The 12858-nt window shown below is 46.7% G+C and overlaps 1 protein-coding gene across 23 annotated transcripts in view; it reads right to left on the reverse strand.

Annotated features, from left to right (window-relative positions):
• The window catches only part of LOC110485571 (oxidation resistance protein 1A), a 210629-nt gene that overhangs the window by 40736 nt on the left and 157035 nt on the right, over positions 1-12858 (reverse strand). The gene's annotated exons all lie outside the window — the stretch shown is intronic.

The following is a 12858-nucleotide window of genomic DNA, read 5'->3' on the forward strand; positions in this document are numbered from 1 at the left end:
AAAGACAGGAGCAGGAACAGAGAGAGATATAGAGGCCTAATCAGAGGGAAAAAGGGAACAGGTGGGAAAAGGGGTGAACGAGGTAGTTAGAGAAGACAAGGAACAGCTGGGGGAAAGAGGGGAAGAAAAGGTAACCTAATACGACCAGCAGAGGGAGACAGGGTGAAGAGAAAGAACAGGAACAGGACACAACATGACAATACATGACAGTACCCCCCCACTCACCGAGCGCCTCCTGGCGCACTCGAGGAGGAAACCTGGCGGCAACGGAGGAAATCATCGATCAGCGAACGGTCCAGCACGTCCCGAGAGGGAACCCAACTCCTCTCCTCAGGACCGTACCCCTCCCAATCCACTAGGTACTGGTGACCACGGCCCCGAGGACGCATGTCCAAAATCTTACGGACCCTGTAGATAGGTGCGCCCTCGACAAGGATGGGGGGAGGGGGGGGAAGACGAGCGGGGGCGCGAAGAACGGGCTTAACACAGGAGACATGGAAGACCGGGTGGACGCGACGAAGATATCGCGGAAGAAGAAGTCGCACTGCGACAGGATTAATGATCTGAGAAATACGGAACGGACCAATGAACCGCGGGGTCAACTTGCGAGAAGCTGTCTTAAGGGGAAGGTTCTGAGTGGAGAGCCAAACTCTCTGACCGCGACAATATCTAGGACTCTTAGTTCTACGTTTATTAGCAGCTCTCACAGTCTGCGCCCTATAACGGCAAAGTGCAGACCTGACCCTCTTCCAGGTGCGCTCGCAACGTTGGACAAAAGCCTAAGCGGAGGGGACGCTGGACTCGGCGAACTGAGATGAGAACAGCGGAGGCTGGTACCCGAGGCTACTCTGAAAAGGAGATAGCCCGGTCGCAGACGAAGGAAGCGAGTTGTGGGCGTATTCTGCCCAGGGGAGCTGTTCTGACCAAGACGCAGGGTTGCGAAAAGAAAGACTGCGTAAGATGCGACCAATAGTCTGATTGGCCCGTTCTGCTTGACCGTTAGACTGGGGGTGAAAGCCGGAAGAGAGACTGACGGAAGCCCCAATCAAACGGCAAAACTCCCTCCAAAATTGAGACGTGAATTGCGGACCTCTGTCCGAAACAACGTCTGACGGAAGGCCATGAATTCTGAAAACATTCTCGATGATGATTTGTGCCGTCTCTTTAGCAGAAGGAAGCTTAGCAAGGGGAATAAAATGAGCCGCCTTAGAGAACCTATCGACAACCGTAAGAATAACAGTCTTCCCCGCTGACGAAGGCAGTCCGGTGACAAAATCTAAGGCGATGTGAGACCACGGTCGAGAGGGAATGGGAAGCGGCCTGAGACGGCCGGCAGGAGGGGAGTTACCGGACTTAGTCTGCGCGCAGACCGAACAAGCAGCCACGAAACGACGCGTGTCATGCTCCCGGGTGGGCCACCAAAAACGCTGGCGAATGGAAGCAAGCGTACCCCGAACGCCAGGGTGGCCGGCTAACTTGGCAGAGTGAGCCCACTGAAGAACGGCCAGACGAGTAGGAACGGGAACGAAAAGAAGGTTCCTAGGACAAGCGCGCGGCGACGGAGTGTGAGTGAGTGCTTGCTTTACCTGCCTCTCAATTCCCCAGACAGTCAACCCGACAACACGCCCCTCAGGGAGAATCCCCTCGGGGTCAGTGGAGGCTACTGAAGAACTGAAGAGACGAGATAAAGCATCAGGCTTGGTGTTCTTAGAGCCCGGACGATAAGAAATCACGAACTCGAAACGAGCGAAAAACAGCGCCCAGCGCGCCTGACGCGCATTAAGTCGTTTGGCAGAACGGATGTACTCAAGGTTCCTATGGTCAGTCCAAACGACAAAAGGAACGGTCGCCCCCTCCAACCACTGTCGCCATTCGCCTAGGGCTAAGCGGATGGCGAGCAGTTCGCGGTTTCCCACATCATAGTTACGTTCCGACGGCGACAGGCGATGAGAAAAATACGCGCAAGGGTGGACCTTGTCGTCAGAGAGGGAGCGCTGAGAAAGAATGGCTCCCACGCCCACCTCTGACGCGTCAACCTCGACAACGAACTGTCTAGAGACGTCAGGTGTAACAAGGATAGGTGCGGATGTAAAACGATTCTTGAGGAGATCAAAAGCTCCCTGGGCGGAAACGGACCACTTAAAGCACGTCTTGACAGAAGTAAGGGCTGTGAGAGGAGCTGCCACCTGACCGAAATTACGGATGAAACGACGATAGAAGTTCGCGAAGCCGAGAAAGCGCTGCAGCTCGACGCGTGACTTAGGGACGTGCCAATCAATGACAGCTTGGACCTTAGCGGGATCCATCTTAATGCCTTCAGCGGAAATAACAGAACCGAGAAATGTGACGGAGGAGGCATGAAAAGTGCACTTCTCAGCCTTCACAAAAAGACAATTCTCTAAAAGGCGCTGGAGGACACGTCGAACGTGCTGAACATGAATCTGGAGTGACGGTGAAAAAATCAGGATATCGTCAAGGTAAACGAAAACAAAGATGTTCAGCATGTCTCTCAGGACATCATTGACTAATGCCTGAAAGACAGCTGGAGCGTTAGCGAGGCCGAAAGGAAGAACCCGGTATTCAAAGTGCCCTAACGGAGTGTTAAACGCCGTCTTCCACTCGTCCCCCTCCCTGATGCGCACGAGATGGTAAGCGTTACGAAGGTCCAACTTAGTGAAAAACCTGGCTCCCTGCAGGATCTCGAAGGCTGAAGACATAAGAGGAAGCGGATAACGATTCTTCACTGTTATGTCATTCAGCCCTCGATAATCTATGCAGGGGCGCAGGGACCCGTCCTTCTTCTTAACAAAAAAACCCCCCGCTCCGGCGGGAGAGGAGGAGGGGACTATGGTACCGGCGGCAAGAGCTACAGACAAATAATCTTCGAGAGCCTTACGTTCGGGAGCCGACAGAGAGTATAGTCTACCCCGGGGGGGAGTGGTTCCCGGAAGGAGATCAATACTACAAACATACGACCGGTGTGGAGGAAGAGAGGTGGCCCTGGACCGACTGAACACCGTGCGCAGATCGTGATATTCCTCCGGCACCCCTGTCAAATCACCAGGCTCCTCCTGTGAAGAAGAGACAGAGGAAACAGGAGGGACAGCAGACATTAAACATTTCACATGACAAGAGACGTTCCAGGAGAGGATAGAATTACTAGACCAATTAATAGAAGGATTATGACAAACTAGCCAGGGATGGCCCAAAACAACAGGTGTAAAAGGTGAACGAAAAATTAAAAAAGAAATGGTTTCGCTATGATTACCAGAGACAGTGAGGGTTAAAGGTAGCGTCTCACGCTGAATCCTGGGGAGAGGACTACCATCCAAGGCGAACAAGGCCGTGGGCTCCCTTAACTGTCTGAGAGGAATGTCATGTTCCCGAGCCCAGGTCTCGTCCATAAAACAGCCCTCCGCCCCAGAGTCTATCAAGGCACTGCAGGAAGCTGACGAACCGGTCCAGCGTAGATGGACCGACAAGGTAGTGCAGGATCTTGAAGGAGAGACAGGAGTAGTAGCGCTCACCAGTAGCCCTCCGCTTACTGATGAGCTCTGGCTTTTACTGGACATGAAGTGACAAAATGACCAGCGGAACCGCAATAGAGACAGAGGCGGTTGGTGATTCTCCGTTCCCTCTCTTTAGTCGAGATGCGGATACCTCCCAGCTGCATAGGCTCAGCACCCGAGCCGGCAGAGGAAGATGGTAGTGATGCGGAGAGGGGGGCAACGGAGAACGCGAGCTCCTTTCCACGAGCTCGGTGACGAAGATCAACCCGTCGCTCAATGCGAATAGCGAGTTCAATCAAGGAATCCACGCTGGAAGGAACCTCCCGGGAGAGAATCTCATCCTTTACCTCTGCGCGGAGACCCTCCAGAAAACGAGCGAGCAAAGCCGGCTCGTTCCAGCCACTGGAGGCAGCAAGAGTGCGAAACTCAATAGAGTAGTCTGTTATGGATCGATTACCTTGACATAGGGAAGACAGGACCCTGGAAGCCTCCTCCCCAAAAACAGATCGATCAAAAACCCATATCATCTCCTCCTTAAAGTCCTGATACTGGTTAGTACACTCAGCCCTTGCCTCCCAGATTGCCGTGCCCCACTCACGAGCCCGTCCAGTAAGGAGAGATATGACGTAGGCGATACGAGCAGTGCTCCTGGAGTAAGTGTTGGGCTGGAGAGAAAACACAATATCACACTGGGTGAGGAACGAGCGGCATTCAGTGGGCTCCCCAGAGTAACACGGCGGGTTATTGATTCTGGGCTCCGGAGATTCGAAAGCCCTGGAAGTGGCCGGTGGATCGAGGCGGAGTTGGTGAACCTGTTCTGTGAGGTTGGAGACTTGGGTGGCCAGGGTCTCAACGGCATGTCGAGCAGCAGACAATTCCTGCTCGTGTCTGCCTAGCATCGCTCCCTGGATCTCGACGGCTGAGTGGAGAGGATCCGAAGTCGCTGGGTCCATTCTTGGTCGGATTCTTCTGTCAGGTGCGTGAATGAGGACCCAAAAGCGAATTAACAAAACAGAGTTTCTTTAATGACGAAACACACGTAGGCTCAGATGGACAGGCAGATTCCGACAGGACAGGACAAGGTTAGATGAACAGGCAGATTCCGACAGGACAGGACAAGGTTGCAGCAAACACGACGATAGTCTGGTTCAGGCATGAGTAACACAAACGAGAATCCGACAAAGACAGGAGCAGGAACAGAGAGAGATATAGAGGCCTAATCAGAGGGAAAAAGGGAACAGGTGGGAAAAGGGGTGAACGAGGTAGTTAGAGAAGACAAGGAACAGCTGGGGGAAAGAGGGGAAGAAAAGGTAACCTAATACGACCAGCAGAGGGAGACAGGGTGAAGAGAAAGAACAGGAACAGGACACAACATGACAATACATGACATGTAGCTTGTATCTGAGCGCCGTCTCAGCATATTGAATAGTGTGCGATTTCTGTAACGTTAAAAATAAATCTAACAAAGCGGTTGCATAAAGAAGCAGTGTATCTTTCTAACTATATGTAGAACATGTATATTTAGTCAAAGTTTATGATGTCTATTTACGTTATCTTGCCACGCTACCTAGATTTCCTGCGGGCATTTTTGAGTAATTTCTGAACGTGAACTCACTGTAAATGGACATTTATGGATATAAATGGCATATTATTGAAAAAAAAAATGTACTGTGTAACATGTCCTATTACTGTCATCTGATGAAGATTTTCAAAAGGTTAGTGAACGATTTATTTTTTAATCCTACGTTTGTTGATTGCATGTTTTGGCTATTCAAATTAGCTGTGTCTGGTGGTGGTTTGACATATATATGTGCTATGTTTTCGCCGTAAAACATTTTAGAAATCTGACTTGCTGGCTAGATGAACAAGGTGTTTATCTTTCATTTGAGCTATTGGACTTGTTAATGTGTGGAGGTTAAATATTTTTAAGAATATTTTTGCGTTCCATGCGCCACCGTTTCAGCTGAACGTGGGAGGGTTGATTCCCAATTGGGAACCAATATCTTAGACTTTACTTTTGTACACCAGCTTCAAACAGCTGAAAATACTATATTTTTGGTCATGTAAAATATATTTCACAGTAGTTTAGATGGTACAATGATTCTCTACACTGCTTGTTTTGTCAAATAAAATGAAATTAGGCTAACTATTAGAATTTTTGCTACCAGGAAAGGGCGGCGTGACCTTTAATTATACTATAACTCTGTTTCTTTCACAACTTAAAATCCCAATACCATCTTTAGAAGACAACAAAACAATTCTCATCGTTCCAGTGCGAACTACATGGGGAAAGTGTGAAATACTTTGTGAGATGAGGACTTCACACACTTGCTATTTTGGATGTTAACTGAACCGGACACCAAGCTAAATAACTAAAACAGAATCAATATCAAACCATGCCTGTATAAACGCTGGAAATGACAAAATGATGTAAGGAACTTTTCAATATAACCAAATAACACTCTGGCTGCATCTGAAAAGGCACTCTATTTCCTATATAATGTAGTGCACTATGTTTGACCAGGGCCAGCACATGGCTCGGTCAAAAGTAGTGAACTAAACTCAGCAAAAAATGAAACGTCCTCTCACTGTCAACTGTGTTTATTTTCAGCAAACTTAACATGTGTAAATATTTGTATGAACATAACAACATTCAACAACTGAGACATAAATTGAACAACTTCCACAGACATGTGACTAACATAAATGGAATAATGTGTCCCTGAACAAAGGGATGGGGAGGGGGGGGGGGGGGGGGGGGGGGGGGGGTCAAAATCAAAAGTAACAGTCAGTATCTGGTGTGGCCACCACCTTCATTAAGTACTGCAGTGCATCTCCTCCTCATGGACTGCACCAGATTTGCCAGTTCTTGCTGTGAGATGTTACCCCACTCTTCCACAAAGGCACCTGCAAGTTCCCGGACATTGCTGGGTGGAATGACCCTAGCCCTCACCCTCCAATCCAACAGGTCCCAAACGCACAGCGTTGAGATTGCCTGTAATGACAACAAGCTCAGTCCGATGATGCTGTGACACACCGCCCCAGACCATGACGGACCCTCCACCTCCAAATCGATCCCGCTCCAGGGTACAGGCCTTTGTGTAACGCTCATTAGTTTGACAATAAACGCGAATCCGACCATCACCCCTGGTGAGACAGAACCACGACTCGTCAGTGAAGAGCACTTTTTGCCAGTCCTGTCTGGTCCAGTGACGGTGGGTTTATGCCCATAGGCGACGTTGTTGCCGGTGATGTCTGGTGAGGACCTGCCATACAACAGGCTTACAAGCCCTCAGTCCAGCCTCTCTCAGCCTATTGTGGACAGTCTGAGCACTGATGGAGGGATTGTGCGTTCCTGGTGTAACTCGGGCAGTTGTTGTTGCCATCCTGTACCTGTCCTGCAGGTGTGATGTTCGGATGTACCGATCCTGTACAGGTGTTGTTACACATGGTCTGCCACTGCGAGGACGATCCGTCCATTCTGCCCCCTTGTGGCGCTGTCTTAGGCATCTCACAGTACGGACATTGCAATTTATTGCCCTGGCCACATCTGCAGTCCTCATGCCTCCTTGCAGAATGCCTAAGGCATGTTCACGTAGATGATAAGGGACCCTGGGCATCTTTCTTTTGGTGTTTTTCAAAGTCAGTAGAAAGGCCTCTTTAGTGTCCTAAGTGTTCATAACTGTGACCTTAATTGCTAACTGTGACCTTGTAAGCTGTTAGTGTCTTAATGACCGTTCCACAGGTGCATGTTCATTAATTGTTTATGGTTCATTGAACAAGCATGGGAAACAGTGTTTAAACCCTTTACAATCTGTGAAGTTGTTAGGATTTTTCAAATTATCTTTGAAAGACAGTGTCCTGCAAAAGAGACGTTTCTTTTTTTGCCGAGTTTATATAGGGAATAGGTTAATATACCAATCACTATAGCAGACTGTCACTGTCGATGACCTATCTTTTAGAACTGCCAAATCAAGAACTACTGTGATTGATTTGTAGTCTTATCCGATTTGTAACAGATGGGCTTTTACAACATATCATGTTGATGAATAAAGTGTCTTGAAAAGGAAGGCAGAGAAAGGCACTGCTGTTGATATCAGAAGCCAAACAGTTGGACTAGGAGACGCCAATGATAACCTCCACATTTACAGCCTGTAACATGGGCAATAACAACATCTTAAAAGTACAAGCCCAACAATAAAGGTCTACAGTATTTACAACTTGGTGTGCAGTACTTAAGAATACTTAAGAGTGGCAGTGTTAAATTAGGTGTTACTTATATTTTTTCGCAGGAGATTGAATAAAAGTCTGTCTCTTCGGACAGAAAGCCAACTCCTATTTTAGCTTGTTGGGAACATAAGCAGACAGTCAATATCCACCACATACTGTTACAGTCTGTAGCTCCAACACTAATACAGGCAGCACAGCCATTCATCCAGACTAGTTCAGCAGTAGCAGCACACTGCATTGATTCTTCCTGAGTACCATTTGCTAACATCTCATCCATGGACTATTTCTTTTTAGCTTTACCTCCTCATTTCAGCACCAATACAGCCTGTTTCAGCACTGTTTCCTTATTGGACGGTAATTTACTGCCTGTTGATGGGAATCATTAATTAACAATTATAATTATTAAATGTGTATTGCCGAACTGTTAGAGTCTAACAGTTAGACAATCTAATATTAGGAGGACACGCATACCACACACACACACACACACACACACACACACACACACACACACACACACACACACACACACACACACACACACACACACACACACACAGTATGTTACAGACATCCTGGTGACTGGTAGTGGTCACCTTGTCTGACTGAGAGGACAAACTGACTCAAGAAGGACAGACAGACAGCTGACTAATGGTGCCATAGAAAGACACACATGACCAAAACTCTACCCTGTGGTGGAACATCAGACTGGATCCAGACAGACCCTTGGAACAGCAGTGTGTAGCCTACCATCACGTTGATGTTTGCTAGGTCAGCTATAACCTGGCCCACATACAGTAAATGCATAAAAAAATATATATAGAGAGACAACATTTTCTAATCCAGGGATTAATCAAGGCAATTCAATTCCCAATAAACTGATGTCAAGGTTTATTTCAAGGTGAAATGTGAGTCACAAACAAGAAAAGGAGTCAGTGTGCGCAATCAAACAGGAATGAATATAGATTATATGTTCTGCAAATGGTTTAATCATCCAGAATGTAATATCAGAAGGAATATCGCTCCAGAGGCTTACAATGCAGCCTGTCTGATGAAGCCTGGATATGTGTATATGGGATGACAGTTGCCATAGCAACTTTGTCTTTACCACCCTAATGGCATGCATTGTGTGTGCCACTGCTGTGCCGTTGTTCATCATTCAGATGCCTAATTTTACAGCCATTACAACTGACAGCTAGGACAGACATTCTCCCAGTCAGAGGCAGAGGACACAGAACAACAGAGGAGACCGTGACTCCAATTCAAGCCAAGTGTGTTGATTTTTAATCTGAGGGTATCCTGCTATTGACACACTTGTTGAATTATGCAAGAGAACATGACAACAACAGTAATTCATGAGGCAGTCTTGACAGCGCAGGTGAGTGCAGGTAAGGTAGACAGAGCAAGTGTTTGGTGGTTACAGCCCCCCCCTTTATGTTAATTTAAAGATATATGCAAATACACAGTGTATTTCTGCAAATTAGGCACCTATCATTTTCTTTATTAAAAAAAAAACAATAAATTACCTGAATTCCCACCAAAATCTTTATTTGTCCGTGCCAGTAAAGTGTTGTATGTGCTATAACTCAGTCAATATCTGGATGGATTATATTATAACAATGTAAAAAGTTGGGTGTATCTTCATTTATTGCCCGACTGTTGCATCTATTAGAATTGTTTTAAAAAACGTTAAAACATTTGGATAACCATTGCTACATAAACATTTGAACTAGGGGCCGATGCATATGGTGATTCATTACATCCCTTATAGGAACCATATGGGCCACATACATTGGTATTGAAGAAGCTAACAAAACAGTGCATTGCCATGACTACTACATCTCCAATAAGCATGGTGCTATAGTAAGATAGTGGAGCTGCTGTACATGCATTGACATTTGACTGCTGCTCCTCAGAGTTGTTATTGTGACAGAGTGGGTGGTGACAGTGCTGATGACTGACCTCTCCTCTCCCTGAAACAGTGGGCCCATTCTGGTCCCCCCCCCACCACCACCACCACACCAGTGTGAATAATGCTATCAATAGGAGTGATTGTGAGGATCGAGTCCCCCACTGACTGACTCATCTATTTCTAGTAATCAATTCATCACACACACACACACACACACACACACACACACACACACACACACACACACAGTATTGTACAGCTAACCTTCTGGGGACACCTCAGTCCCATTCAAAATCCTACTTTCCCTAACCCCTAAACCTAACCCGTACTCTTACCCTAACCTTAACCTTAATTTGGGGTTCCCGAGTGGCAAGACTCTGGTTTGATCCCGGGCTTGGGAGTCCCATAAGGAGGTGCACAATTGGCCCAGTGTCGCCCGGGTTGGAGGGTGTGGCCGGGGTAGGCCCGTCATTATAAATAAGAACTTGTTCTTAACTGACTTGCCTCGTTAAATAAATTCGTAAAACTAAATTAAAATGAACCCTAACCTTAACCCAAAAACCTAACCCTAGCTCCTAAAACTAACCTTAGCTCTGCCTTTCATGTTCTCCCACCCTCTCCCCACCGGCCTGTACAATATAGAAACAGGGCAGAAAGTTGCAATAGGCCCGTGCAACCCAAGGTTTGATACCAGCATAAACGGAAACCCTCTTAATCTTAATCCTAACCCTTGACGTAATTCTAACCAAAACCCCTTATAAATAGCATCTGACCTTTTGGGGACTAACAAAATGTCCCCAGTTGGTCTATAATTATTTATTAGTTTTATTTATTGTTGTTATTATTATATATATTTTTAACTGCATTGTTGGTAAGGGCTTGTAAGTAAGCATTTCAAATACCTGTTGTATTCGGCGCATGTGGCAAATAAAATTTGATTGGATTTGATTTTTGATTTGGTCATATTTTTGTTGGTTTACTATTCTTGTCGGGACTTCTGGTGCACGTCTGCACACAGACACACACACACACGCACACGCACACGCACACGCACACACACACACACACAACCTTCTGCAGCGCGTCACAGTGCATACTACAGTCATTAGGAGTCCTTACCTCACACTGTGGTGAAGTACCACACAACTAGAACATGGCATTAGTCATTAACTGCAGACACATTAAAATGTCTCCCACTGTTGATGTAGGGTTGTTCCACCTCAAAAAGCACAAAAAATAGGATTTCGACACCTATCATCTTAGAATGTTCTGAAATTGTTTATGTTCTTAGAAACGGATAAGACTAGCATTCCTGCAACAATATTTTGTTGAAATATAATTTGATCCCTGTCTTACTCATTGTTAGATTTTGGGGTCCAAATTGGATGTTATGTACTATATTTATTGAATATTATATAAATCCTATAATTTTAAAAGGCCAATTAGGTGCAATTCAATTAGCTTAATTTCTCATAAATCTAATTATATTTCAACAAAATAACGTTGCAGGAATGCTAATCTGATCTGTTTCTTAATACATAAACGATTTCAGAACAATCTGGGATGGTGGGTGTCAAGGCTTGCTGAAATTACATGGAACAACAATGTAGTCCATTCCATTCCCCTCTACTTCCTGGAGTTCAAACAAACACCATTTTTAATTGGCTGAAGGTCAGCCAATAGGTGTGCCCATCAGAATGAGAAGGCAAATATTGAGGTTTATTTTTATGTCTAAAATAAGAGAGATCACAATATTTGATAAAGGGACAAAGCCTCCCTTTTCTTTGCTGTAGGCACCAGGCAGCGGATTATAAACGTATCTATCTGGTGAGAACGGATGGAAACAGTAGCCGTCCATCCCCAGGCCCAGTGCAGCACAGCACAGCGTGGAAGATCAGTTTAAGATAAAGCTGCTTCTCAATCACTGGGAAAGTTTCCATGCATCTAGGGCTATCTCGTAGGACGGGTGCTGTGTGTGTGTACGTCTCTGTGTGCGCACGTGTGTGTGTGTGTGTGTGTGTGTGTGTGTGTGTGTGTGTGTGTGTGTGTGTGTGTGTGTGTGTGAGGGATGGAGGCAGCCATGCCACACAACCTTAAACACTCTCTAAGGGCGGCGTTGCAGCATGTCATGACTGGAAACTTCACACAACCGCTGGCATGGGTCCCTCCATCCGTCACAATATTATCTGGGATCCCTCCAGAGAGAAAGAGAGAGCGTATAGAGAGAGAGAGAATGAGGATAGAGGGAGAAACAGAGAGAGAGAGAAGGAGAGAGCGTATAGAGAGAGAGAGAATGAGGATAGAGGGAGAAACAGAGAGAGAGAGAGAAGGAGAGAGCGTATAGAGAGAGAGAGAATGAGGATAGAGGGAGAAACAGAGAGAGAGAGAAGGAGAGAGCGAGAGACAAGGGGGGTGCGTGCTGCTGTGTGAGTGAGATTTAATGAGCATATTTTCCCTGAATCCAATGTTTATCCACTGTAACACCCCACCCCCCCTCTCCCTCTCTCTAACATCAGTCCATGACAAACTGTCTTTGCTTTTACAAATATCTAGTCCTGTCCTGCCATTGTACACTTTTCATGCCCCAGCATAAAACAACTGGCTTGTCGAATCACCTGTGGCACAGAGAGACAGCCAGGTCTGTTCTGAGGGGAGATGGTGAGAGCGGATGAGAGGTGGGGGTAGGGGCTGTTCTGAATGTCACCTGTATAAAATGTGCCAAATGCAACAGCAACACCAGCGATAACATAAAGCACATAGAGCTCGCACGCAATTACTGCTGAATCAAAGCAGCAGAGCTTAAAAGAGAGAAAATATTTGGTTGAGAAAAATCTCCCTGGATGCTGAACCATGTCATCAAACAAGGTGGAAATCAATGTGCTGGCTAAATGATAGATGACCACCAGTTTTCCCTCCCTCCCTCCCTCCCTCCCTCCCTCCCTCCCTCCCTCCCTCCCTCCCTCCCTCCCTCCCTCCCTCCCTCCCTCCCTCCCTCCCTCCCTCTCCTCTCCTCGCCTTTCCTCTCCTCTCTGTGGCCAGGCTGATCGAGCTCCACAGCATTCTGCCACACATGCAGTGTTACCAGGGAGAGAAGAGAAGAAAGAGAGAAACCTGTCTGACTGAACCTGGATTTGAGGGTCATTTCAAGAACACTACCAGCCAGAGCAGCAGCAGAGACATACTCCATGTTCAGATCATCCGGATACA

Source organism: Oncorhynchus mykiss, chromosome 2 (genome assembly GCF_057628025.1).
Source record: "Oncorhynchus mykiss isolate SJ-2025 chromosome 2, ASM5762802v1, whole genome shotgun sequence".
Lineage (NCBI taxonomy): Eukaryota > Metazoa > Chordata > Actinopteri > Salmoniformes > Salmonidae > Oncorhynchus > Oncorhynchus mykiss.